The sequence below is a fragment of the Schistocerca piceifrons genome, chromosome 2 (assembly GCF_021461385.2).
Source record: "Schistocerca piceifrons isolate TAMUIC-IGC-003096 chromosome 2, iqSchPice1.1, whole genome shotgun sequence".
NCBI classification, from domain to species: Eukaryota; Metazoa; Arthropoda; class Insecta; order Orthoptera; family Acrididae; genus Schistocerca; species Schistocerca piceifrons.
Genome location: NC_060139.1, coordinates 259,824,466 through 259,847,929, shown reverse-complemented (window position 1 = coordinate 259,847,929; position 23,464 = coordinate 259,824,466).

The window sequence follows — 23,464 nt, the reverse complement described above, 5'->3', positions numbered from 1 at the left end:
GAGGGATGAAGTAGTGAAAGCAGCAGACGATCAAGTAGGTAAAAAGACGAGGGCTAGTAGAAATCCTTGGGTAACAGAAGAAATATTGAATTTAATTGATGAAAGGAGAAAATATAAAAATGCAGTAAATGAAGCAGGCAAAAAGGAATACAAACGTCTCAAAAATGAGATCGACAGGAAGTGCAAAATGGCTAAGCAGGGATGGCTAGAGGACAAATGTAAGGATGTAGAGGCTTGTCTCACTAGGGATAAGATAGATACTGCCTATAGGAAAATTAAAGAGACCTTTGGAGAGAAGAGAACCACTTGTATCAATATCAAAAGCTCAGATGGAAACCCAGTTCTAAGCAATGAAGGGAAGGCAGAAAGGTGGAAGGAGTATATAGAGGGTTTATACAAGGGCGGTGTACTTGAGGACAATATTATGGAAATGGAAGAGGATGTACATGAAGATGAAATGGGAGATACGATACTGCGTGAAGAGTTTGACAGAGCACTGAAGGACCTGAGTCGAAACAAGGCCCCAGGAGTAGACAACATTCCATTAGAACTACTGACGGTCTTGGGAGAGCCAGTCCTGACAAAACTCTACCATCTGGTGAGCAAGATGTATGAGACAGGTGAAATACCCTCAGATTTCAAGAAGAATATAATAATTCCAATCCCAAAGAAAGCAGGTGTTGACAGATGTGAAAATTACCGAACTATCAGTTTAATAAGTCACAGCTGCAAAATACTAACGCGAATTCTTTACAGACGAATGGAAAAACTGGTAGAATCGGACCTCGGGGAAGATCAGTTTGGATTCCGTAGAAATGTTGGAACACGTGAGGCAATACTAACCTTACGACTTATCTTAGAAGAAAGATTAAGAAAAGGCAAACCTACGTTTCTAGCATTTGTAGACTTAGAGAAAGCTTTTAACAATGTTGACTGGAATACTCTCTTTCACATTCTAAAGGTGGCAGGGCTAAAATACAGGGAGCGAAAGGCTATTTACAATTTGTACAGAAACCAGATGGCAGTTATAAGAGTCGAGGGGCATGAAAGGGAAGCAGTGGTTGAGAAAGGAGTGAGACAATGTTGTAGCCTCTCCCCGATGTTATTCAATCTGTATATTGAGCAAGCAGTAAAGGAAACAAAAGAAAAATTCGCCGATGACATTGTAATTCTGTCAGAGACAGCAAAGGACTTGGAAGAGCAGTTGAACGGAATGGATGGTGTCTTGAAAGGAGGATATAAGATGAACATCAACAAAACCAAAACGAGGATAATGGAATGTAGTCAATTTAAATCGGGTGATGCTGAGGGAATCGTTTCTGAAGAAGAGAAATTTGTTGACATCGAGTATAGATTTAAGTGTCAGGAAGTCGTTTCTGAAAGTATTTGTATGGAGCGTAGCCATGTATAGAAGTGAAACATGGACGATAACTAGTATGGACAAGAAGAGAATAGAAGCTTTCGAAATGTGGTGCTACAGAAGAATGCTGAAGATAAGGTGGGTAGATCACGTAACTAATGAGGAGGTATTGAATAGGATTGGGGAGAAGAGAAGTTTGTGGCACAACTTGACTAGAAGAAGGGATCGGTTGGTAGGACATGTTTTGAGGCATCAAGGGATCACAAATTTAGCATTGGAGGGCAGCGTGGAGGGTAAAAATCGTAGAGGGAGACCAAGAGATGAATACACTAAGCAGATTCAGAAGGATGTAGGTTGTAGTAGGTACTGGGAGATGAAGCAGTTTGCACAGGATAGAGTAGCATGGAGAGCTGCATCAAACCAGTCTCAGGACTGAAGACCACAACAACAACAACAACAATACACCAGTGCTCTGTAATACAGATAACAGTGCTGTCTAAGATTTGTAGTTCGACTTCCAGCTGTTGCACTTTGTTTTTTGCACACTGAATATTTTGGTGGAGTACTGTTAGACATTTAAAGTTACGTACCTTGGTGGTTTCTTTTTCGTCATATCTGCAATTAAAACATCTTTCAGATGGGAAGGAGGTGTCCTTTTCCGTCTACTTGCTACCCCAAGGATGGATGTTTCCATATCTGCTGCTGCTCCTGCTATTGCTGGGATTTCTGCTGTTACTGCTGTCTGTGATGCCGCTGTTGATGGTGATGCTGTTGTTGGCATTTCTGTTCCGATTATTGTTTGTACTGCTGCATTTTGTGTAACTGCCATTGGTTGTGTTTGTTCTGCTGCTTTTTTTGTTGCTGGTGTCTATCATCTGTGATGAGATGGCTTCTCCGTTTTGAGTTGATACAATAATAGGCATGATGATGTTTTTTGTGTACATCATCTCAGCTATCTCATTTATTCTAAAACCTATGAACTTTTTCCCATGAGTATTTAAATGCATACCATGCCTGGTGAAGTGTTTCCTTTCCAAGAATATCACATCTTGGAAGTTTGTGTGTGTTTTGCATATTTTGCGAAATTGCCTGTTGGCCTTAATAATTTCCTGGTTGACACATGACGTTTCTGTTAGGTCATATCTGTGTGGTATTCCAGTCATTATTACACTTTCATTTTCCACTGTATCTAGGGTTTTCCGAAGGTCACAGACGGCACTTTTTAGTTCATTGCAATAAACATCGTTTACACCACCAATTATAACTAAAACCCGATTTTCTTGTGTAGTGTTATCACACTGTATGTTCCTTATAACTTCGTTCGTAGAAGCCCCAGGTTTTACATAGCTGGTAGCTCTAAGATTGTGTTCGTTTTGCAAGATTTTTGCGAGATCGTGACCATGACTGCCTGAGTGAACAACTAACTTGGATTTCCTAAGATATGTATTTCTGCCATTACTGCCTTTTCGGGCAATGCTGTTTCTATATTTTCGTATATCAGCAGCGTCTGTTAGATGGCAATCAGTATCATTAAAGTCTTCCTTGTTTGCTTTTACACCGTCTAGAATGGCGAAATTGTTCTGTAGTTTTTTAGACCTTGGCCTGCTGTAAGCACTTTCTGATTCACAGTTTTTGTTTTCGAGAGGACTCCTCAATACTTGCTTTAGATTTTCCAGAAATTCTACGTATTTTCTAGCTGCATTTATATCACAATAAAGCTCATCAGAGTTTAATTCACAAAACAACTTGAGTGGTAGGCCTACCATTTATGCTTTAGTAAGCATGCTCTAATACCTTTTTACACTGTAATATCACATGAGCAACACTTTACTGATGATAATAACTCAAAATTTCCGGAGCAATTTACCACAGTTTGTATATACGCCGCCATCGTGAAGGAATATGCGTCGCATGGAAGATGCATTGAGTGGTATTTGCTGCGTCTCACTACAGGTACACACTGCAAAAACTGAAACAGCTAATGCGTCAGACAATTCTAAGGATATATATATATATAAGCATTCATGTGAACTATCTGACAATATTGGGGACAAAGGTTGCATTACGTAACACGTCGTCGTATAATGGCTGCGGAAAGGAAGTCACACCGAAGCATTTAAATAAGAAACAAGTGATGAAGAAAACTGAAATTAGAGACGATGTTTACATACCAGTTCATATAATCGACTTTAGAAAACTAAATCAACATCATAATACATGTCCTATCTGTGTACATGCAACAGTTGCAACTGAAGCGCAAATACGTGGTCGCTGCGTTAACAGAAATTCCAAACGAATCACGAACCATTTAGGGAGCTAAACTGAAGGGAAGAGTGACTTAACTGAGTATACAACTTTTCGGGGTAATTTCCAACAATGATTGCCTCTCTAAGTTGGAGGGCTCCAAACGATATATATCGAACGTGCGATAGTAAATCGATTACAGAAGTCTCGTGGCGCGCGCCACGAGTATGTTTCAAGTTGTCACTACAGCAACGACAAAAGAAAAACGTCAGAGTGGCACTTGTAAATTCAAAGGAGACGACTTACCTTACTCGTCGCCGGTGTTATCGTCTTGTGACAGTCCGCGTGATGTATAAGCTGCAGGGGTAATTCCTTTTTTGCCGGCCACAGTAGCCGAGCGGTTCTAGGCACTACAGTCTGGAACCGGGCGACCGCTACGGTCGCAGGTTCGAATCCTGCCTCGGGCATGGATGTGTGTGATGTCCTTAGGTTAGTTAGGTTTAAGTAGTTCTAAGTTCTAGGGGACTGATGACCAAAGAAGTTAAGTCCCATAGTGCTCAGAGCCATTTGAACCATTTTTTGAATTCATTTCTTCCTGTACCCAGGGTAAACTCTGCCACTATCGCGCAGGAAAATCAGCAGTGTCGCATGCGTCGACTTTTACCTGCAAATGCAAGTTGTGAAAGTGTAGGTACTGGAACAAATACAGTTCGTCACTCTGTCCTGGAAACCCTTCTCTTTTTACGGTAGACTTGACAGAGTTCCACAGCCGTTCTATATTCTGGGTATGGACACTGTCGTCATCTGAAGAGACAAACTCCGCAGAGTGGTTCACGAATTCGTGCACGAACCCTTCAGCTTCGAGAGTCTGGTACGACTGAAACCCGTCTGTGATGACTTTTGTTCCAGGCAGTATGAAATGTTTTATGAGACCCACTAAAGTCAGCTTGTCTCGGGACAATACCCTCACAACAACACGCTTGCGCGATTCCCTGTCTATCCCACCAAAAACCCAAATATGATCTACTTCACTTTTAGAAGGTCGTCCTCTCTGATTCTTTCGTCTAGCAATATGAGATTCGTCTACTTCTACTATTTTATTCGGTTCACCAATTGGCACACCGTCATTTATCACTATCACGTAGCACACTTTTCGGCAAAACCCGAAGTAGTCACACAGGGTATTTGCCGATAACTCAGTTTCTGATGCTGTGGCTTGCAGCCGGCCGGTGTGGCCGAGCGGTTCTAGGCGCTTCAGTCTGGAACCGCCCGACCGCCACGGTCGCAGGCTCGAATCCTGCCTCGGTCATGGATGTGTGTGATGTCCTTAAGTTAGTTAGGTTTAAGTAGTTCCAAGTTCTAGGGGACTGATGACCTCAGATGTTAAGTCCCATAGAGCTCAGAGCCACTTTTGTGGCTTGCAACGTATGATCTCGAATCCAGCACGACACAAGAATTACGCTCGTCTGAAGTGATAATTTGGAGGACTCGAATCACGTATTTTTCCTGATGCTGGTTCGCTTTCCGCAAAGTCCGCAATGAAATTGCAGCGGAATCTCAGTGTCCACACTCCTCTTACGGAGTTTCACAGACTTCGCAGCACCACAGTCAACACAGTCTCTTCTTTCCTCGTCCGGCAGAAGTCCATATTTCCGGCAAGAAGTCAAACATTTGTGTATGCTGTAAATGCATGGAATTAGAGTTTTCCATGTGAGGCAATCGGCAAAAGAAACTTGAGAAGCAGCACACATTACACTTGCTATCAAAAGAAACCGTGTCGATTTCCCAATGGAATCACAAACAATTATGGCGGGAATGTAATCTACACCAACAGCGCGCGCCTCGAGACTTCCACAATCCATTTACTATCGCACGTGCGATATGTATCGTCCGGAGCCCTCCAACTTCGATAGGCAATCATTCTTGGAAATTACCCTTTTCGGATTCACTGACTACAAACAGATTCTGTACCAAGCCTTGAAGCTACTACTCTCATATAGGAGAAGCTGTCGGTAACGACACACGGAATTCAGGTCCGCTCGCCCTAGCCAAACCAAGTTCGCAATGTGAAGTAAATAAGATATAACAACGTAATGAAATTAAGTCGTGAATGATTAACCGAACACTAGTGCACATTTGCTTTGCCTATGCGCAACCTAATTACACGAAATCATACCACCAATAACTCAGCTACGCGCCACATTCAACACCAAGCCCATCTTGGCTAGGCTACCGAACACATCAGAATAGTATGTATTGAAAAACAAAGACGCATCATGCTCTGTGAAGCGCACTCCTACTGACCCGTACTAGTAGAAGTAAGACTTCTTTGAAACCTCTCAGAGTAACCCTCCAAAGATGTCAATGTTTGCAGTTAATACTGGGAACAAAATCACCATTGTATCACTCAGCGATAAATGAAACATACAAATAATGAAATTACGTATTAAAAGTTATTTAATGAACATATTTCAAGTGTTGGTTACGAAGTGAGTCGAAGAAACTCGCTCTGTGTACGCAATGGAAGAAAGTACAACGGTACCTGCCTGAAAGGACAGATGGGTGCCAACCATCAAAAGTTTGGATTCTTATGAAGCATGGTTACTTAGAATAACGTCTGAGCGACCTTCTTAGTATTGGAATTACAACGAACAACACAAACAAACACTAACAAAAATTGTGCAATAACCCATGCAAACAAGCAGTGATATACCGGGTGGTCAAAAAGTCATTATAAATTTGAAAACCGAATAAATCACGGAATAATGTAGATAGAGAGGTACAAATTGACACACATGCTTGGAATGACTTGGGGTTTTATTAGAACCAAAAAAAATACTAATGTTCCAAAAAATGTCCGATAGATGGCGCTTCATCTCATCAGAATTGCAATAATTAGCATAACAAAGTAAGACAAAACAAAGATGATGTTCTTTACGGGAAATACTCAATATGTCCACCATCATTCCTCAACAATAGCTGTAGTCGAGGAATAATGTTGTGAACAGCACTGTAAAGCATGTCCGGAGTTATGGTGAGGCATTGGCGTCGAATGTTGTCTTTCAACATCCCTAGAGCTGTCGGTCGATCACGATACACTTGCGACTTCAGGTAACCCCAAAGCCAATAATCGCACGGACTGAGGTCTGGGGACCTGGGAGACCAAGCATGACGAAAGTGGCGGCTGAGCACACGATCATCGCCAAACGACACGCGCAAGAGATCTTTCACGCGTCTAGCAATATGTTTGTTTTTTTTTTTTGTTCTAATAAAACCCCATGTCACTCCGAGCATGTGTGTCAATTTTTACCTCCCTATCTACATTATTCCGTGGTTTATTAAGTTTTCAAATTTATACTGACTTTTTGATCACCCGGTAGATTACCGTTCCGCTACACTATATAAATAATATGAAACACAATCATCATGCCTGAGACGCTAAATTATAACAAAGGCGTTTTTATTAGTAAACAAGCATATGTGGACACTGTAGACTATTGACTCTGTAATACGCCTACGGACAGCGCCACAAATTAAGAAAAAAATACACATGTAACACAAAAAACGACGTATCACGTAGGAGTTATCCGTCGGTATTAACGATGTAGATGCACAGACCAACAAATGATTACAATTTCAAAGAAAACTGGATGATTTATTCAAGAGAAACAGGCTCACAAATTGAGCAAGTCAATAACGCATTAGTCCACCTCTGGCCCTAATGCGGCTTGGATATCCTCCTCAGGGATATTCGTGCGAAATTCTGTCAAATTGCCCCGCTATATCGTCAGAATCCTGAGATGGTTGAGGGCCCTGCTCACAATGCTCCAAACTTTCTCAATTGAGGAGAGATCTGGTGAACTTGCTGCCGAATGTAGGGTTTGGCAAGCACAAAGACAAGCAGTAGAAACACTCGCCGTGTGCGGGCGTGTATTATCCTGCGAAATGTAAGCCCACGTGGCTTGCAAAGAAGGGGAACATAACGAGGCGTAGAACATCGTCGACATACCGCCATGCTGTAGGGGTGCCGCGGATGACAACCAAAGGGTTCCTGCTGTGAAACGAAAGCGGGACCAATCACTCATCACTATAGACAATATTTCTTCATAGACAATTTTTCTTCATTACAAGGCCAAATGTAAAGCGAAGATGTGTCGAGACACGCCCTGGATAGCGACGGGATACCAATCTGTCACCCTCCATACGGCCCCACTACCACGAGTGATGGTCTGGAATGCCATTTTATCGCCGATCGGTGTGGCCGAGCGGTTCTAGGCTCTTCAGCCTGGTACCACGCGGCTGCTACTGTCGCAGGTTCGAATCCTGCCCCGGGCATGGATGTGTGTGATGTCCTTAGGTTAGTTAGGTTTAAGTAGTTCTAAGTTCTAGGGGACTGATAACCTCAGATGTTAAGTCCCATAGCGCTCAGAGCCATTTGAACCATTTCTTGTCATTTGATCTCATCGCAGGACCCCTTTGGTTGTCATCCATGGTACTTTTACAGCACAGCGGTACGTCGACGGCATTCTATGTCCGTTTTGTTTCCCCTCATTGCAAGCCATCCTGGCCTTACATTTTAACAAGATAATGCCGTGCCTCACACGGCGAGAGGTTCTACTGCTTGTCTTTGTGCTTGACAAGCCTTACCTTGGACAGTAAGTTTGCCGGGTGTCTCTCCAGTTGAGAACGTTTTGAGCATTACGGGCAGGGCCTTCCAGCAAACTCGTCATTTTGACGATCCAACGAACCAGTCGGACAGAATTAGGCACGATAAACCTCAGGAGGACATCCAACAGCGCCGTCAGTCAATGCCAAGCCCAACAACTGCTTGCGTAAGTGTCAGATGTGTACCAACGCGTTACTGACTTGCCCAATTTGTAAAGGTCTTTCTCTTGAAAATACGTCCATTTTTTAATCCCTCCCTTTTATTATGTAGGTCACGTCTACCGATTTAGATAATTCCTTCGTGGTGCGTCGATTTCTTTTCTTTTCTTTTTTTTAGTGTGTATTTAATTACTACAGCTGGCTTCAAATATTTAGAAAAAATAATAATGCCTAGTTTGAGCTCACAGTACGTGTTGGCCAGCCACATTCTCCAGTCCCAGACTTAACCTACTTGCAGAGATGCAGGGCTCATTGGTGTGCACGTCCGCACTTTTCTTGAAGCTCAGGTACAAGTGGTGATGAACGCTGGTGTACTTACCGTCAGACAACACAGTTCAACTGGCCAATGAGCACTCGCCTATTATGAAACCACACTCATACACCTTAGCGTTTATTTACGGTTGTCCAAATCGTGTATCTTAGCATTGTATTGTTGGGTATGACAACGACCCGTTTAAGGCGCAAGCGCAACAGAGGCTCGCTAGTATCAGGTGGGCCACGGTTCCCAATTGTTTCTTGTGTTTTCCCTGCTGAATAGAGGTCATTGTTCCAGGAGGAGCCTGTGTCGTCGGGGTAGGCAGCTGTCAGACACAGTCGCATCGATTCAGTGGGTGCAGGAAGCTGTGACGGGGAGGCTGGTGCTGCTGGCTGCGTGCAGTGGCATTTTTATCAATTAAGTTAATGCACTGTTTGTGTTGCACCACAGTGAAAATTCTGTCCGCCAATTTAAGTTTATCATCAGATGACTCACACTCGTTTGTGTTCATGGCAACTTGACCTTGAGGTTGGAGTTCGGCTACCCACAATGTCCATAATGTATGGTCACGGATTAATTTCAGGTTGATTGAAGTTCCTAATTGGTGCCATAGTTGATACGGTATCTTGTTCATCAAATGTTCATTGTACACTGAAGGGGCAAAGAAGCTGGTACACCAGCCTAATATCATGTAGGGCCCCTCAAGCACGCAAATTGCTGCAACACGACGTGGCATGGACTCGACTAATATCTAAAGTAGTGCTGAGGGAAACTGACACCACAAATCCTGCAGGGCTGCCCATAAATCCCTAAGAATGCTGCAAAGCATCCCAGATATGCTCAATAATGTTCATATCTGGAGAGAGTTTAAACTCAGAAGAGTGATCCTGGAAACACTCCGCAGCAATTCTAGACGTGTAGAGTGTCGCATTGTCCTTTTGGAATTGTCCAAGTCCGTCGGAACGTACAATGGACGTGAATGGTTGCAGATGATCAGACAGGTTGCTTATGTACGTATCAACTCTCAGAGAAGAAGCTAGACGTGTCAGGGGTCCCATATCTCTCCAACTGCATACGCCGCACACCATTACAGAGCCTCCACGAGCTGGTACAGTCCCCTGCTGACGTGCAGGGTCCATGGATTCATGTGGTTGTCTCCATACCAGCACATGTCCATCCGCTCGATACAATTTGAAACGAGACTCGTCCGACCGGGCAACATGTTTCCAGACATCAACAATCCAATGTGGGCGTTGACGGGCCCAGGCGATGACTTTTCGCTGAATGGTTCGCACGCTGACACTTGTTGACGGCCCAGCACTGAAATCTGCAGCAATTTGCGGAAGGATTGCACTTCTGTCACGTTGAACGATTGTCTTCAATCGACATTGGTCCTGTTCTTGCAGGATCTTTTTCCGGCCGCAACGATGTCGGAGATCTGACATTTTACCGGATTCCTGATATTCACGGTACACTCGTGAAATGGTCGTACGGGAAAAACCCCACTCCATGCTCCCTCGGATATGATGTGTCCCATGGCTCTTGCGCCGACTATAACACCACGTTCAAACTCACTTAAATGTTGAAAACTTGCCTTTGTAGCTGCAGTAACCGATGTAACAACTGCGTCAAACACTTGTTGTCTTTTACAGGGTGTTAATTTTAAGTTGTCAAACCAGAATAACTCGAAAAATAAGCTTCACACGAAAAAAATGTGTAGAATCAAAAGTTGATTATTTTCGAGTGGGACATCTGCTGGTGCTAAAATCAGCCTGCCACCCCAGCACCTGGAGGGTGGGGCGGGAGGCAACTTTAAATTTCAAATGGGACCTCCCATTTTTAATTGCAGAATCAGATTTTACATAAAAAACTACGTACATTTTGTCTTAAACATTTGTTTTGATTCTTGGTAGTTGGCGGTGTAATTCAAGAAAATCCATGTTCTCATTTTTGCGTGGAAAATGGTTACAGATAAATAAAAAAATACTTATTTACTTCGTAAATTTTGATTCGCTAAAACTAAAACTCTCCCGCCCATAGGGCGGGGTTAGAGAGAGAGGGGAATTAGGGTTTTGCAAATGTTGACCGTAATATTATTTTTTCCCGCAGTTTCGAATAAGTTTTGTTTGTTTTGTGGTCATGAGGCCACACAACTTTTAATTATCAAACAAATCATCTGACTAGCTAACTAGCCAAACATTCTACTTACTAACGAGTGAACTCATTAACTCACAGAGTAAACAAAGTAAAAGACTAACTGAGGAAAAGACTAACCCACTCGCTATCTAAAGATGAACGTATTTCCGTTTAAGATTTGATGGTCATGAAAAGGAACGATTGGTTTGGTTTTATTGTTGATTATTTGCAAGTGCTTGCAAGTAAATGAATTTCGGGGTGCTTGTTTCCAGTGAGTCCCCTCGCCTCTCACTTTGCCTGCTTGTTGTACGTAAATCCCTTGCATCTCACCGTTTTATGAAATCAAATGTTCAAAGTGATGACCTCCAACTTCGATACATTTATTGACTCGTGCTGTAAATCCCTGCACACATCTTGATAACATGTCTGGTGTAATTGCAAGCATCTTTTATTCTTTGCTTCATGTTTTCGCGAGTGGTAGGCGTTTCCTGATAAATGATATCTTTCAGATAACCCCATAAGAAAAAATTCTGGCGAGGTAAGGTCAGGCGATCTGAGTGGCCAATTCACAGAATCTGCCCTGCCGATCCAGCGACCATGGTAAAGTCCATCTAGTACATCGCGCGCTACTAATGAATAATGCGCTGGACAACCATCATGTTGAAACCACATGTTTTGACGAAGCTCGATGCTCAAGTAGACCTGGCAGTTCATTTTCAAGTAGGTTCCGATATTTGTTGCCATTCAAATTAACGTCGATAAAATATGGACCGATCACTTTATCGCCAATTATACCACACCAAACATTAACTGACCAAGGTCTCTGGTGGATGACTTCTCGAATCCAGTATGGGTTTTATTAACTCCAGTAATGCATGTTATGGCGATTAACGTCGCCATGGCTTGTGAATGTTGCCTCATCGGAGAAAAGTACTCTGGCAAAAAAGTTTTGCTTTGTCTGCATCCGCTGAGCTGCCCAGTGACAAAACGTTAGACTGTTTTGGAAGTCATCACAATGTAGTTTCTGATGCATGGATACATGGTATAGATGAAATTTGTGGAGCTTCAGGATTTTCCAAACACTCATGTGTGAAATTCCTGATTGCCTTGATAATTCTCTTGTGCTCGCATGTGGATTATGAGCCACAGCAGCTAAGACTACCACATCGCACTGATATGTATGTTGCTTAACAAATGTGATCAGCAGTTACGCAGTCGAGAGGTGGCTCGTCAGTGGAGCAGATTTCGCCCCAGGCAAGGATGCAACCCATGTACTCGTATTCAGCAATCAAACACTCAGTATGGTCAAAGGTGCCGGTTGTAGAACCGCCTCTCAGGAAGGTATGCTAGGGGCACGTGACACAATCGTATAAAAGTCTAAGAAATATATAAATATGCTAATTACTTCCTGAGGAAAAATATATAAATGATTACACAAACAGAGACAGGTATGCACTCAACAGAACATAACATCATAAGATCTAAAATCGCGTGGGTTTGGTAGAGTTGCCAATGTTAAAGTTTATTTAACAGTCCCGACTATAACTTTCCTTCTGGATGAACCAATCATTTGTTCATTATGCACGGAGAGAGAGAGAGAGAGAGAGAGGACTTCACTGCCTCTACATCGGTATTGCTGTCTGAAGGTAAGTGTTCTACACAGTTCAGCATTTACCTACACCGAAGCATTCATTCTCCCTTGACCACAATGTCAGTTAACAAACTCGTGAACCGTTTATTTAAAGTTTTAAATGTCGGTGTAGTGAATCTTATGTCACATTCTCACAATACAACATATTTGACTGCTATCCCAGACTCCTCATGGTCTGCGAGTTTACATCAATACTATTGAATAAACAGTAAAAAAACTGTTTCTTTTCGTTGTACCTATGTAAAAGCCAAAGCTTTCCTTAACACACTGATGTTATATCAATCTTTGTTCTCCGATAATGGTTCTGTCTGAAAAATATACGCCACTAGATTGTCTTTTTGCTCTTCTACTGGTATCGACACAATACGGATGTAAGTTGTACTAGATCTACATTTTTGCCAATAATAATTGGAATGTTGCATTTTAAACCGATATTATTCTGTAACACAACAAACCGCTCAGTTTTCTGCTTTAATTACATAAGGTAATCAATTTCTGGCCTTTATATTAAACTGGAAGCAACTTGTTTGGTGATGCATTCATCAAGCGTCTTAAGCGCTCTATCCTTAGTTATTTTATTGTAATAAAATCAAGACTGTGTCTTCAATCAAAGTCCAATTAACTTTTACGGAATACTTCTTTCGTACAAACATTAACTACTTACACACTCACTTGCCGCCAAGTATTCCATTAACCAATACTGACCATTGGGCCTGAAGCTAATTTTCATTTGTTCTATTAAAGTTAATGAATATGATTTAACCTGAAGTAAAAATAATCAGTATTCACAATAATTTTAATTACAAATGACAATAGCACACTCCTCTTTTTTTATCACCTTTGGATTGAATCTGTCTGCTTGAGGCGTTATGATATCTTACAAATTGGAAAATTGATCAGTTTATACGAAAGGAACCACTTCAAGTGTCAATCACTGATCAAGACCTAAATGTAATTTTGTTGAGTTTCCTGTCCATACAAATTTTGTCATCATGCAACTATAACTTTTATTCTTTTTCATGTTTCATATATGTGCCAACCAGAAAACTTAAAGTCAAGAAAGAAAATGAATAATCAATATATATAAAAGGAAAGTTAAAAATAAAAAATTCATAAAACAGTCCAAATAAAATATTATGATACCAATATTTTGAGAATGATGTAAAATACACTATTGCACATAGTATAAGGATATCATTGTCCATCCCTCTCAGCATTTGTTATAAAATTATGTCAATTGGGTAGATACTTCATGGCCCATTAATTATAATATTCATGAAATTAACATAAAAAAGATGGCTGACTGTGCACATGATGTGAGCAATATGGAATAGCGCTACTATCTTGTTTTCTCAGATTGGTAATCTCTTGTTGAAAATTCATGCTTTCAGTTTTGGTTTGCTGTTAAAACGGACATACAAATTTCATTAAAACAATATCAGCCATCTGTAGTGCGTTAAAAATGGGTATAAATATTGAATCGACAGAAAATAGTGATAACAAATCTCATGAAAATGGTAATGAACTTGCTGATCTGTCAACTGATAATGCAGAACCTTCAACTGGCGAAGCAGAATCAGAAGCTGAGTGTGAGGAGTTCATTCCACAAACTATAATCCGTTCATCATAAGAATAAACCTGAGGTAAACAAACACTAACGCGATGATTGGTCAGAAGCCATAGCACACATACACTGGTGTTGTTACGCACTTGGAAGTAGGTCCTACTTACACTACTGGGCATTAAAATTGCTACACAAAGAAGAAATGCAGATGATAAATGGGTATTCATTGGACAAATATATTATACTAGAACTGACATGTGATTACATTTTCATGCAGTTTGGGTGCATTGATCCTGAGAAATCAGTACCCAGAACAATAATAATAACGGCCTTGATACGCCTGGTCTTTGAGTTGTGTACAGCTGCCCATGCAGCTTCAACACGATACCACAGTTCATCAAGAGTAGTGACTGGCGTATTGTGACGAGCCAGTTGCTCGGCCACCATTGACCAGACGTTTTCAATTGGTGAGAGATCTGGAGAATGTGATGACCAGGGCAGCAGTCGAACATTTTCTGTACCCAGAAACGCACGTGGAGGACTTGCAACATGCGGTCTTGCATTATCCTGCTGAAATGTAGGATTTCGCAGGGTCGAATGAAGGGTAGAGCCACGGGTCGTAACACATCTGAAATGTAACGTCTACTGTTGAAAGTGCCGTCAATGCGAACAAGAGGTGACCGAGACGTGTAACCAATGGCACCCCATACCATCACGCCGGGTGATACGCCAGTATGAGGATGACGAATACACGCTTCCAATGTCCGTTCACCGCGATGACGCCAAACACGGATGCGACCATCATGATGCTGTAAACAGAACCTGGATTCATGTGAAAAAAAGGTTTGCCATTCTTGCACCCAGGTTCGTCGTTGAGTACACCATCGCAGGCGCTCCTGTCTCTGATGCAGTGTCGAGGGTAACCGCAGCCATGGTCTCCGAGCTGATAGTCCATGCTGCTACAAACGTCGTCTAACTGTTCGTGCAGATGGCTGTTGTCTTGCAAACGTCCCCACCTGTTGACTCAGGGATCGAGACGTGGCTGCACGATCCGTTACTGCCATGCAGATAAGATGCCTGTCATCTCGACTGCTAGTGATAGGAGGCCGTTGGGCTCCAGCAAGGCGTCCCGTATTACCGTCCTGAACCCACCGATTCCATATTCTGCTAACAGTCATTGGATCTCGGCCAACGCGAGCAGCAATGTCGCGATACGATAAATACCAATCGTGATAGGCTACAATCCGACCTTTATCAAAGTCGGAAACGTGATAGTATGGCATTTCTCCTCCTTACACGAGACATCACAACAACGTTTCACCAGGCAACGCCGGTCAACTGCTGTTTGTGTATGAGAAATCGGATGGAAACTTTCCTCATGTCAGCACGTTGTAGGTGTGGCCACCGGCGCCAACCTTGTGTGAATGCTCTGAAAAGCTAATCATTTGCATATCACAACATCTTCTTTCTGTCGGTTAAATTTCGCGTCTGTAGCACGTCATCTTCGTGGTGTAGCAATTTTAACGGCCAGTAGTGTATGTATTAGATATCTTATTACTAAGTTACGTTATATGAAACTTTAAGATATTCAAATGTATTAAAAGCCATGAGCGTTTTTCTTACTCACGGTTTAGCTAGGTAGCTTTTATTTCAAAAATCGTGTACAGTCACAGTCTCTGCAGCGTTGTGCTCTGATTGTCGCGCTGTTAATGTGCGGTACTAAAATGGCTGAGGCTGCTTTCTGTTCTGTGGTAAAACATGCGCGTGGAACACGGTTAAAAAGTCCCGAGAAATAGTCTGTTCTTAATGTTTTTCACAAATTTACGGAGATAATCGCCTTTGACGTTTTCCCAGCGATGTATATACTGCAGTTGATAAAGTAACTTACAAGGAACGTATAGCGCAGTCGGCAGCGTAATGAAATGTAAACTTAATGCGGTTATTCGTGCGTTGGTTCAGGACTCCGCAGCATTACTTCTTTTTCGTTAAATTTGAAATACCTATCTCTCGTAATTATAAAACTCATCATCAATTTTATGAATAATGAAGTCTTCTTGTTTCGTGTTACATATTGAACTCGAAATTCCTGCATCCATTTCAAATACAAATTCTTAATTATCAATGTTTTATGGAAGACTGTTCATAAAAATTGTTTAAATTAAGAAAACATAACAATTTAATTTTTAAGGCAAAAATGAAAAACCAAATCCTCATTATTTGGACTACATCCATCGTTTTATACCACAGAGGTAGACAAGCATCGTAGAAACATGAAAGACAATCATTTTTACAGCACCGAGCACATCATACAAATGCTGCATTTTTACATTTGATATTGTACCATTACAATATGAACCCAACAGAACTGATATGGAGCCAAGCTGTGGGATTTGGCCCGAGAAGTAACAAGACTGTTACGCTGCCAGACGTACTGGAACTAACGCACACAGCTTTTTCACGCGTCACTTCCGACCGCTGGCGGAATATAGAACGGCTCGTCATAAAAGAAGACGATAAAATGCGGTGCCTGGCTGGCTTCGTGGATTCTGTTGTTCGTTATCAACGTAGCAGGTCACGCTTCCAGAACCGAAATGTGTTCCTCGGATTCGGATAAGGAAGGAGCTAAGAGATTATCAGACGGCTGACTGTAAATAACACCTTCAATCGCTTCAACATCTAGGTGTCCGTCCCCGGTAGCTGTGTAATTAATTTTAGTTTGTTTTATTACTTTTAAATGTCAATTGAAAATTATGTACTACTGTAGAATGTTATGGCCAATAAACTGGGGGAAAAAGTGGTCAGCGCGACTGAATGTCAATCCTAAGCGCCCGCGTTCGATTCCCGGCTGAGTCGGAGATTTTTCTCCGCTTAGGGACTGCGTGTTGTGTTGTCCTAGTCATCATCATTTCATCCCAATCGAGGCGCAAGTAGCCGAAGTGGCGTCGAATTGACGGACTTGCACCCGGCTAACGGTCTACCCGACGGGAGGCCATAGTCACACGACATTTACATTTTTAATATTTAGCTATACGGTGAAATCCTTCAGTACTCTCTTACGTTACTTTATGCAGAAAAATTACCCTGTGGTTAAGTCAGGAATATTCATCGTTCTTGTTTTTAATTACAATAGCACGTTAGCTAAAATCAATAACGTGTTGTGATTTTCGTCTAGTCGTCTAAGGAGCGTATTGTGGGAGATTTGCAGTGTATTATTTCGTTCTGCTTAAAAATTAAATGACATTCGAAGCTGTATTGCCCCTCCGCTCGTCTCTTTTTAAGTGTGAACTGCAGCTCTTTTTAAGTGTGAACTGCAGCTGGTCGCGTCCTGCATGCTAGCTGTACCAGCTGACCGGCCAGTGCTGTCCAAGTTAAACGCGCAGGTAAAGCTGTTGTCCCGTATTATCGCTAAGTCGATGTGCGCGGAACGCACAGCACAAAACGTACCCCTAGTATCGAACTTGACAGTACTCGAGAGAGCTTGACTGCAGTCCCATGTGAAATAGAAATCCAATTAGGTTCCAGCAAACGCGGAAGAACACACAGTGCGATGTTTACATCAGTTTTATTCTTGTGATGAACGGATTATAGCCACACTCTAAACCTGTTCGTGGAACTGTGTAGATAATTAGAAGCAATGATGAATATAAATTTCGATTCCTTACGTTAAAGCAGGATGCCTTTCGGTCCATCAGGATGCCTTAAGATAAGAAATCTCCAAACTAAAAGGTGCTTACCAGGATATGCTACTGATATAAAAAAAATTAACAGATGATTTGGGCTCAATACAGTCAAAACAATCCAACCTAAAAGAAACTGTTCAACAGTTAACTGAGAGAGTAAACAGCTTAGCTGCTGAACGAGAGGTAAAATTGAAAGACAAAAATGGTTCGCCCGCATCTCGTGGTCGTGCGGTAGCGTTCTCGCTTCCCACGCCCGGGTTCCCGGGTTCGATTCCCGGCGGGATCAGGGATTTTCTCTGCCTCGTGATGGCTGGGTGTTGTGTGCTGTCCTTAGGTTAGTTAGGTTTAAGTAGTTCTAAGTTCTAGGGGACTGATGACCATAGATGTTAAGTCCCATAGTGGTCAGAGCAATTTGAACCATTTTTGAACGAAAATGGTTCAAATGGCTCTGAGCACTATGGGACATAACATCTGAAGTCATCAGTCCCCTAGACGTAGAACTACTTAACCCTAACTAACCTAAGGACATCACACACATCCATGCCCGAGGCAGGATTCGAACCTGCGACCGTAGCAGCACTGCGGTTCCGGACTGAAGCCCGTAGAACCGCTCGGTCACAACGGCCGGCAATTGAAAGAAAAGCTTGATGCATGAAACTGGAATTTTTCTCATGCAATTACGAGACGGATATCTGAGAAAAACGCACATATTAATGAAAAGCTGGACTCTGAGTTAAATGTTGTTATACAACAGTTTGGTGCTGGAGTGTCAATGGAACAAGATGCTTCAAGGTAACTGATTAAATGTGAGTTATGTCGAATTAAAACTACAGAAGCCCCCCCCCCCCCCCACACCTCTAAGATGCGTAACAATGTTGCTACACAAATTAATGATATGAGGAAGGAGTTGTCCACTGTTAAAGAAATTGTGCATGACGCACTATCCCCTGTAACAGAGGCACATAAACACAGTCTTTTGTAAACCCCCACAAGAAATAATCCCATACAGTCAGGTCTGGTGGCCTTGCAGCCAGTAATGTAAGGCTGCATCATTTGGTCCAGTGCGAGTCATCCACCGTCCGGTAATCCTTAGATTAAAAAGTTCCTGCACTTCCAGATGGTATTATGGCGGTGCCCCACCCTGTTGGCAACTGAAGTCTTTCGAACCTGTCTCTAACTGTGGGAAAAGAAAGTTCTCAAGCATATCGAGATATGTGCTTCCTGTTCTTGGCAAAGAAAGATGGACCATACACCTTTCCACGTGAAACTGCACAAAACACACTAAATTTTCGAGAAACCATCTCATGTTGTATAACTTTATGTGGTTGTTCCGTACCCCATATTCTCACATTATGACGGTTCACCTTTCTTTCCATTTAAATGCCGTGTCACTAAATACTAAGAGTGGAAGAAAACTGTCATCCTCCATTTGTCAAGAACGAAGTTATAGAACTCCACACAATGTTGTTTGTCACCTTCACGAAGAGCTTGCAGTTGTTGAATTTTGTATGATTTCATGTGTTAACGTCGACGCAACACGCGCCAGACGGACATCGGGGACATGCTGAGCTGTCGAGCTGCACGGCGAACAGATTTCTGCAGACTACTTGTGAAACTACAGCGGATGCGTTCGACTTCTGTGTCAGACACTCGGGGAAGTCCCGACAATTTGTTTTTACACAAACAACCTGTTTCTCGGAATTGTTCATGCCATCGTCTAACGCTCTGTGCTGTAGGACGATCCACACCATACCTAGTACGAAAGTCACGCTGAATAGGTATTACTGACCTGCACTGCGCAAAACGTACAACACAAAACGCTTTCTGCTGTCACGACACCATTTTTACTAGAACTGAAGCGGGCGCAAACTGCTGCTACGGCTGCTACCTAGCGGGAACCATGTAAAACTCGAGAGTTTGCTCCTTCCAACAGTACGTTGTTCACACACATATCTCAAGTAACATAATGGTTATGATTTTTTTTAATCGAATGATGCTTTTTGATACACCCTGTATAATATCATTCTGTTGCTGTGCTGCCACTAGTTTATACTACACTACAAAGTCGGCTCACACACTCAGCTAAGTACTAAAATTCACGCAAAAACTTAAGACTTGTTAAACACTTCTAGTCCACACAGTAAAATACACAAAAGTGCGTGAAAATAAAAACTGAATAAAATTACTGCGTGTAAATCAAAGATTACCAGTGTCTCAGGGACGTCCGCTCAGCTATGTGACACCCAATACACGCGTCACATGAGTGTCGATTGAAGCACACATTTAGCACATTCTACAACGTGCTATATGGTATGAGCTACATATTACTATTATCAATATATTCCAAAATGACGCGCTCCATAGTCGGCTTATAATAGTACCATTAGTTCATGAAAGATTTCTGAAAAAAAAACAAAAAACCATGATTTTTGGGTACGAATAGTACCAGGTGTGGGAATTGCCACTTTTGTAATTTCTATTGATGGCAAATCGTCGAAATTTTTGCCCAGTGTGCTTAACATAATGTTCTCAGAGAATGTCGAAATTTTTTTCGATATTATTATCCATTACCGGGTCCCAGAGATTCAAACTTACCGTATCTCTGCCAAAAAAAAAAAAAAAAAAAAAAAACGCGATGTTAATCGGTTTTGCACAGTTGGACGCCGTTATCTAAATAACTAACCGTAGAAAATGGCTCAAATTTTAACTGTACACTCTTCAGGCACTTCTTGAGAAGCGCCGTTCTCTCGTTTTCGAAAATACTTGTCCGTTATTAAGGTATACCCTAAAAGCCATGAGTATTGGGTACCAAAAATACTAATTGTGCGGATCGACACTTCCACAATTTCTATTCATATCAGATAGATGAACTATATACTATATTTTCTTAAACTGATGTTCTCTAGGAACCTTGAAACTTTTTTCGATATCATAATCCATTACCGAGATCCGAAGGTTCAAATTTACCGTACTTATGCTCGTAATATGTGGTCTGAGTAGTAAATGAAGTTTTAACTGACGCAGTGAACACATTGCAAAAATTCTAGGGTCATTGCAAGCGTTCTGAGTCCATCAAGCTTTGTTTTTAGTCTTTCTTTTTTCACCAATAAAGCTGACACGCTGTCTTTACATAAATGGCACTTCATGCCTACACAGGCTTTAGTGACCTGGAAATTATTCCATGGTGTTACATGGCAGTGTAAAAATCTTACAAAAAATTATTTTATCGTACGAAATTATTTGCATTTGTGTATCAAACACGCATTTTTTGCTATAGATCTACTGTAAGTGTAGCCCAAAAATTATGTACATTTTTATGTAAAGTAGTGTAATGTGAACTTGCATTGGATGGGAGATGATTTTGTGTTAACTTTATGTTGGGCATACTTATTTGTTGTTTGTTGATTATACGTGTCAAAGTATGTACATTTGTTGCGGTATATAAACAAACTGTCAAATCTTAACTGACCTACAGACTTCGAAAGAAGATGGCGCCGAGTGTAAGTTGCGAGTTTAGTAGGTCGTTAATATAGTAAATAATTCCTGAGAAAAGTGTCTGAAGTGCAAAAGATTTTTGTCTTCAGTGGAACAGAGTGTATTTCGTGTTATATAATAACGAAAGTGTCGGAAATAATGACGCATAAACTGAAAAAATATATAAGTGAATTCTGAGTGCTGCGACCACGTCGTCTTATGACTTAATGTCACGGCAATGAACGTAATAACTACGACATTTATACGCATAGCACATTACTTTTGTATATGACAAGGTAAAAACATTGATTTTTGGAGAACTTTGTTTATGAACGACGATAACTACGACACTTGGTACATTTTTATCGTTAAGCAGTGACAGAAATTTTCTTACAGCAAGAAGTACAGTAATTTAGCGCTACATGACACGCATTGGAATGATTACCTTTCGTAACTGAAACATTATTAGAAATATTTTTGAACTTTAATGATATAGAGAAGGTTTTCGGTGATACATTTCATTCTGCAGTTTTAATCTGTAAACTCAAGGTATAATACCTCATGGGGGTACGCTTACCTTGTGTACCATGCCTGTTGTAACCTCCCCACAAAATAATTTAAGTGTAACGTCCCCACTAATTTTTTTTCTCATTTAATGTAACCTCCAAACAGAAAAATTCCTAAACCTCTCAACAGTAAAATTATAATTATGTCGTTCACATTCAGTGTAACGTCCCAACAAAAAAATAAATTCAGTAACCTGGTAATAATACAATGTAACTAGCCTCTCAATTAAATTGTCGCTCACTTGTGACTTTTCAATAATTGACTATGCATTTAACCTGGTAAATTTTGGACGTTAGCAGTGTTGCATCATGGCCCTGAAAGATCATTCTGAATGAAAAAAGGAAAATTCTTACCTCAATGAAGTCGCGGGTAATGCATATATATCTGCTCTTACAATAAATTTTTCTGGCACAGCCCTGTGCAATGCTGGGCGATAGATCTGTCATTTATGAAAGGAAGCAACTGATTTTTTTCTTTTGCAACAATCGGGATGATCATGGATGGGAGAAATTAGTAAATTCTTTAAATTGAAATGAATGGTTGTTAAAAAAGTACTTTGTATGAAAAGGATTATTATTAGGACATTTTTAAAACATTTACATGTGACTTGAGATAACATTACTACATATGCGGGAGGCTGCTTTTTACCTTATACAATAATACTCTGGGTCCAACATACTGCACCGTGACCGGGCCAGCCAACACGATACACCAGACCAGACCAGAGCAGACTCCAGACTAGCAACAACTTACTGCTACAGCTACACAGTTCCTACTGCAGTCAACACAGCTCTCTGGTCAGAGATTCTCTTATACCTTGCATATCGCAGACAGCGCATGAGCAATACATCGGAATTACATCTGCTCTGACCTCTTACACGACCCTCCACTGGGGGGGGGCAAAAATTTGGCAGCGATGGTGAGTCAATTGGACTTGCCATAAGCAACAAATTTTTCTATAATCTACTTAATTAACTAAGTTTACAGACACAGAGTATATACATATATATAAGTGCAGAACATGAAATGAAATAGGTGCACATGCACTGAGTACAGAACATATCAAGCAATGAGAAAATGTATACACAATGAGTACAAAACATAGTAACAAATGACATAAAGTGCACACACACTGTATATATTTTTACCATTTTATAAGAACTAGGATACGCAATGAGTACAAAACATATTAACAAATGACATAATGTGCACACACACTGTATATATTTTTTACCATTTTACAAGAACTAGGAAAAGAAAGGAAAGGATTGCATCATGGTTGTAGCACAGTAGGTTGCACGTAGCTGCACTGAAAGTCCATATCTTTCTACAGAAGCACAACACCAAGTGAGACGATCTGAAGTTCTCTTCCCTGAAGTATTAGTTAGTGTAGCCAAGACACTGAAATGTTGTATTAATATTCAATGTTATCATTTTGGTAGTACATTAGGTATGCCAAACAGTGGGACCATAATAACATCTCCGTCGTTCAAGGTGGTGGACAGCATGATGTGTCAACACCACACTCATGCAGAATCCATACTCTTTCACCAACGTAGAATTAGTGCAAAATCCAAATATAGTGCTCCATGATCATGAGGATGGACAGGACAAACTGATATTTCTGGTAATTAGGTCAGAAGGTGAA